A 7,500-nucleotide genomic window follows, 5' to 3' on the forward strand; every position below is an offset into this window, starting at 1 on the left:
GTGTGTGAGTGTGTGTGTGTGTGTGTGTGTGTGTTTGTATGTGTGTGTATGTTGGTATGCGTCTGCGTGAATATGAAGGCAGAGTACAAGTGCATACATGTACTATGAACATGAGTGTACGATATTATGTCATCATCACATTGCCTTTCTCATCCTGGATCAGGATTAAGGCCATGATCAAACACTTTCAATATTACCCTATCCTGAGCTCTAGTCGCTTGATGTCACTCCATATCATTCCACTTTTCTGTACATCCATTCCCGTGACCCCTCTCCAGGTTCCACGTGGTCTTCCCCTTGATCTTTCACCCTGTGGGTTCCAATTGAACACCTTCATTGTTATGCAGCTGCTTGACTTCCTGAAAGTGTGTCTAATTCATCGCCAAGGCCTTCTTCCCACTTTATCTCTGACTGGGCTCTCTCTCGTTCTTCTTAATACTTCGTCGTTGATGATCCTGTCTGTCCACCTGATCCCCAGTAGTTTCTAGACACCTGCTAAAGAAAACCTGGATTCTCTTTATGCAAGTCTGAGATGCGTTCCATGTCTCACATGCATACAACAAGACTGACTTCACATTTGAGTTGAAAATGGGTGTCTGCATAATATGTTTTGGTGTGGGAAGGTGCGTGTCTGAACGGGCACATTCGCGTGTTCAACCAGTTGTAAATGATTGCTTATAGAAATTGATAGATACGGAATGTAGGAAAATGTGAGTGATATGGCAGGGTTTTAAAGACTAGCGCGGTATCCACCCTCCCGCCCCTCCCCCTCCACCTGTTCTGTTGGACCAAAATGATAATTAGAAGAAGAAGAAAAAGACAACAACTAACAAATTGTGAGCCGTTGTGGTGAAATGAGTCGCTCGTCAAAATAATGAAATCGCAGAAACAGGCATTTTCCCGCAAGTTTGTCAATTTTTATCGAATTTTTGTCTTTTGGCTCAACACCTATTAAGCTCATTCCTGTGAATATTTTTTTAAATTGTAAATAGTCATGGAGAGCAAGACAAAAGAATAAGCTTTCAGATGATGTCCAGAAATTCCCATGCCCAAACATTGATGTGCGCCTGATTCCACCGCCTCGTTATATAATTCTTAAGCGAGGTTTTTGTGAAGTCCTGGGAGCTTAATGAGGGACACACCATTATAAATGAGAACTTTGCATCTGTTGACACATCGCTACCTTAGAATTATAAAGTTCTGTCTTACATGTTTGACCATTTTCAGTTACTAAGATAATGAGGTCAGAGCCCAAATACTCTTTCTGCTCTATAAAAATCGTAAGATCATTCGGAGTCGTTATCAAGATATCTAAAAAACTGCATTAGAAAAAGCTTGACATGGTGTGAAGCTAACAAAATTGACGTAAAATTTCTCAACATTAGGCACTGAGCAGAAAGAACTTTGTGTAATCTTAAGGTAGCAATATCTTAGATCTGACAAGGAAGCAGACTGCCGCGAGCGCGCCTGAAAAGGACAAAAGTCATATCGATGTGGAATACACCCTGGCAGATTGGCGAAGGTCATTGATCGAACACTGTTCCGGGGGTGGAGACTCAAAATACACCGTCGCCACTGATTGATAGATTGTTGTTTTGTTTGTTTAGTATAGGGTTTTACGGCGCTCGCAACTGCATAAGGTCATATGAGCGCGCGGGACACACCTAATACTTTTTCGTTGGTAGGAAATTTTGAATTTTGCCCGGGTGGCGGCCGAAGCCTACTCTTATCGATTTTAGACCACCAAGGGATCTTTAACGTGCGCAACTTGCACACGGGCCCTCCGAGATTTTTCGCCCTTGTCCGAGAAGGCTAGGTGTAGATCTTTCCTACCAGAAGATCAGGGGTGTGGCAGAAAGACAGCAGTTAGGAGGAGCCAGGGAGTAGCAGTAGAAAGGCTGCAGAAAGAGTCAGGAGCCTAGAGGAGGGGGCAAAGGGGGTGAGGGGGTGGGGGCAGAAAGTGGAAATGAAAGCAGACAACAGAACATTGTTAGAGATCAGGAAAGGATGTGAAAGGAGACAATTTTAGAGAAGAAAATTTTTTGGTCGCTACCCGGAATCGAACCCGGGACCTTTGAATGAGAGGCCAACACCTTAACCTCTAGGCCACGAGAGCCCCCATTAATAGATTCAGGCTATTCCTCTTGCAAGGGCCATTGGAAAACCATCAGTTATTGTGATATCTCAAAGCGACATCTGGAAATTACAGCCTTCCGTGGCTTAAGGCTCAGACTCAGAACTTAATAAGAACTCCTCAAATGCCCGAGAATTGCTATTATTATAGCAATCAGCATCAAAACCGTTCGTGTATAGATCTATCTAAGGTTACATTTTCTTATTGGGGTGACTGTTAATACTTCAATAACCACCGAACTTAACTAAGAACAGAAATATGATATTCTATAGCCAAGTAGTGACGCATATATATATATATATATATATATATATATATATATATATATATATATATATATATATATAGATAGATAGATAGATAGATAGATAGATAGATAGATAGATAGATAGATAGATAGATAGATAGATAGATAGATAGATAGATAGATAGATAGATAGATAGATAGATAGATAGATAGATTACTCTGAGGTCACACACTTCTTTGTTGACGTCAGCACACCATTCACCCGAAGGGGTCATCCAACCATCATTTCATGATTAAGGAAGTTTTCTAGTTTCTTTTTTGTGTAAGTGCTCATTTTATATGTTCACGTATCTTACAATCCGTAAATCATTTGTTGAATGATAATAAAAAAGTAATTTTTTTTTCTGAATTTGAGCTCAAAGATTGCTCTAAAGAAACATAAAGAAAACAATGAAAACATTGGAAACCATAGCCCCCTTCAACACTGAATGGTTAGTTGAAAGGAAAGCCCTACATACTTTTTGGGAATAAGGGATCCAGACCGTGAAATCGCGTTACAATTGAGTCGTGTAAGTTCCACTGCTTCAGTAATGGTTCAATAACTTTAAAGTATCAAAACTTGCCTTTGACAACATTTTCAGACACATCATATTATATCTAAACTACTATACTAAATAGAGTCGTTACACCTCCTGAGATCAAAAGTAAACTGGCTAAGGATGTCAAACTTTCATATTTTCCCATATTTTACAGTTAATTTGCCTAGCCTCTTATAGGAATTTGAGGAGACTTCGGAATTTGGAGAAGGGGAAATTGTTGTTATGTTACGTCTTGAATGAACTTGCAGTTAAGGCAAGGAAATTGTTCATGAAGTCTCCAAGAAGAGGAAAGTCGCAGTGCCCTATGTGTTACAACTTGATATTTTTCATGTCCCCTGATAATTTGAGCTTGAGCTTGTTGCTATTTTGTGTTGTTGTCAACTCATTATATCAGTGGGTCTCAAGTTTTGAACGAGTCTCACGCAAACTCAGTCTAAATCCAAAGTTAAAATAAAACCTGTTTGCTGTCTGCTTGGAAGAATAAAACTCAAAGGTTTGGGCACGCTGTAAACTTCCTCCTCATGCAAGTAGTTTCATTATCGTGCCACATGCTATGTTTGTTGAACGCATGCATGCGGCTGGAAAATAAGCTTCGCCAGGAAAGAAGAAGCGCATGCTTCTTTATGAATATTATAAAGGAGTTAAAAAACATTAATAACTGTCCGACAGGCTGCCGGGAATTTCTTTAATCATTTCCTTCTGCTGGAGTCATTTTTAGAGATAAGAAGAGAGCAATATTATTTCTCACTTTGTTTGTTGTTTAGATATATTGAGGAAGCAGCAGGCAAGAAACGGCAGTGTTTGTGGTGTATTGTGCTCACATTTTGATGGCTCAGGTTGCTGATTAGGCCAATGAGTGCCAGAAAATGTCAGTTGTCGTGGATTCAAAGAAATAATAAAGCCTGCTGTCAGATAGCGTCTCTTCAAGATTTACATTATTATGATATTATTCATTATGCTATCTGTGCTCCTACGTCACTCTCATTCACCTTGAGACAGGTGAAGACTTTTGTCATTTTCTAGTAACGAACGTCTGTTATTAAGCAGTTACAAGTGGTAATAAACATAGTGTGTTGTTTGGGACATACACAGACTCGTCGACGTGATAACTGCCATTTTCATACAAGGAAACAGACAGAGAGACGAAGACAAAGGAAAGAAAGTTAAAGAAAAAAAGGACCCTGCCATCTACCAGTACTCACTCACTCTGATCTACCAGCTATAGAGTCTATAATAATCATGAAAAATAAAATATTGCATTTTGATAGTCCGTTTCTACTAGGCAATTGTCTAATGTGCTTTACTATAATACAAAAGACATAGTTGCAATAGTGATTCTTTCATGCCCTCCCCCCTTCTCTCTCTCTCTCTCTCTCTCTCTCTCTCTCTCTCTCTCTCTCACCCTCTCTCTCTCTCTCTCTCTCTCTCTCTCTCTCTCTCTCTCTCTCTCTCTCTCCTACAATTTGACTAACATTACATTGATCAAGACGGAAGTAAGTCTAAAAAAGTATATCTCACAAAAATATATTATTTCAATTGCTTTTTAATTAAACGTTCCCTGGAAATCGAGTTTCTTACAACATATCTGGGCACGTCATTTCATATTAGAGGACCATAAAACAAAAAATGCGTGCTGTCCGTAAGATTTGCAGCTTACAATAAATAGTTTGAGTACAGTTGTTTCGTCACGGGTTGACCTAAGATTTCTTACTGTTAGGCTATAATTGTTACATCTTTTTGTGCAGATAAAATCGCGGTAGATCAGTATGTGGTAACTAAATCAGCTAATGAGATCCCACTTATTGTTAGTTCTTGGCTATGGAAATCCACTAGCTCATGTATAATTGGAGTCATATCTTAATCTTACTGGGAGCACCAAAAAAGGAAGAAAAAAAATGAAAACGAAGGAGACAAACACGGAGGGGTAGAGGGGGAAATATCATACTCATTGCCACTTGCACAAACAACAACATGAACAAGACTACCACCAACATCATCCCCACTAATAACAACTGAACTGAATATGCGATAGGAAAACCATCAATGATTTTGGAAACGTCTTGTGATGTGCGTAATACAGCAGAGAAGAAAAATAGAAATAGAACATGAACGAGAAGGACAAGGCAGGGGAGAAGGAAAATAAAACATATCAAGTGCTATTAAAAAAAGATTAAAAAAAACAGTTTAAAAAACCCAAACAAACCAAACTAACAAATAAAACAGACAAAACGACTACCACCAACAACATAGCAACAACAACAACGAATTCAAATATGTGCTACGAAAACCAACAATGACACGTATTGGGGACCAACACAACTTTTCCAGACAACGAAGGAACATCTGACGATCAGCCAACCATTGTTAGATCCCAGAGGCCACAAGGGATGTTCTGTCCTAACAATTATGTGTTTTTTTTGTGAGTTTTTTTTTTTCGGAAAGCATAAAAAATAGTAATTTTATAGTCCATCTGGACAGTACCAGAGAAAGTCTCTAAATTGGAATTGACGCCAAAAAAATGGATCGTCTGTACCGCTTCCGGGGGCTGTAGCCTCGTTTTGATTTCAACATATCAAAAAATAGTATTGACTTTTTAAACTCATTCTAACGGTGACCTTACTTTATAGAGGTTCCCCTTCCATCTTAGATTTTACACAATTTGAAAACAGATCTGTTGAACACCGATTTTTTTCAGGCCACAAATGTTGAGGGTTTTTGAGAGAGTCACAAAGCAGTCCAAAAAAAATTAATAAAAAAATAACTTAAAAAACGCTGAAATTTAATACAAAAACCAGTACTGCTTTTAGAGTGTCACTGGCTGGTTAGCTTCTTTCGGTTTCTTCTTGTCCATTGATCTCGAACAAACCAGACTAAGAGAACAAAACATTTTGTTTATGACGTGTTCTGGAAATTCTCCCTTGTCCCTGATGTAATTTTGCTGTATCGGGAACATTATGGAAGATTTTAAGTATTTGAATCGATAGCACCATAACAGAATCTCCTTCCCTTCATCTACCTTCCACGTGAAGTCGATACCGGTATTGTAATAAATCATTTCCCTTTGAGCAATACGTATGCTGTCAATATCATCCACTGAGTCCGTTTTCGGCAGTCGGATAGGAATGTACAAGGACGGTAATTAGAACACAGATGCTAAGGAATTCCTATACTTAATATGACAATAACAGCAACAACAACAACAACAACAACAACAACAACAACAACAACAACAACAACAACAACAACAACAACAACAACAATCCCTTTCATAGCGCCCTCTCCCTAAAACAAAACTTCGAAAATACTTGTACCTACACGTTATTTGAAATGTCATGTGGTAAGCTTTGACTTGAGTAAACAGAAAAACACAGGTTGACAAATGATGATAAAAAAAAATTAATTAAAAAATTAAAAATAAGAGCAATAATGATAATAATGATAATAATAATAATAATGATAATAATAATAATAATAATAATAATAATAATAATAATAATAATAATAATATAATAATAATAATGAGAAGAAGAAAAAGAAGAAAGAGAACAACAACAACAACTACAATGATACTGATGATGTGAATGATTATTATGATGATGATGTTGCTGATGATTGTTGTTGTTGTTGTTGTTGTTGTTGTTGTGTGTGGTAGCCTATCCGTTCGAAATGTTTGGAGCTCTGAAGAGCGTGCTCTTCGCAGGGCCACCGCCTCCCTTCCTGTTTGCAAATAATCATGGCGTCAAGTTTTTATTTATGATCTGCATTGTTTCTACCTAATCTGAGGCAGAGGTTCGATCTACGATTTACGATTGTTTCTACGAGCTTCCCCTAATCTTCATGGTTATCAATCATCGGTTTGGATGGGTATCATTGTCTTAATTCTAAAGACTGCTGTTTAGTTACGATATTCACTTGATGGCAACCGCACATATCTCGGCCGGAAGTGTGGCATTAGATCTAGTTACAGAACAAGAGGATGATGAATCTCAGTGTTTCTTTTTCGAGAACGAGGAAGAAGAAGAAGAATTGCTTCTTCCTAATCTGAGGCAGACGCTTAATCTACGATTCACGATTGTTGTTGTTGTTATCATTAGCATTATTATTATAATTATAGTATCATTATTATTATTATTTTTATAGTACGTTCTTTAATCTAATATTATGCGTGTGACTTGGCCTGTTCGTGAGTGTATTATACTGTGCACAAAATATGTGTATACTATATCGTGTGGATAGGAATATGACAGAAGGTACTCGTAGTTAGGTTGGTGGGTAAGTAGGTATGTGTTTGTTATGTGTGTGTATGTGGCGAGATATTAAACTAATTGTCTGGGTCTGAGCAATAAAGATTTATCTTATCTTATAAAGTGGTGTGTCTGTCTTTGATTGTGGATGTTAGAGTGGTTGTCTGTGTACGTATATATATATATATATATATATATAGTATATATATACACACACACACATGTATATATAATATATATATATATATATATATATATATTATATATATGTGTATA

The sequence above is a fragment of the Aplysia californica genome, unplaced genomic scaffold, assembly GCF_000002075.1.
Source record: "Aplysia californica isolate F4 #8 unplaced genomic scaffold, AplCal3.0 scaffold00036, whole genome shotgun sequence".
NCBI lineage: Eukaryota > Metazoa > Mollusca > Gastropoda > Aplysiida > Aplysiidae > Aplysia > Aplysia californica.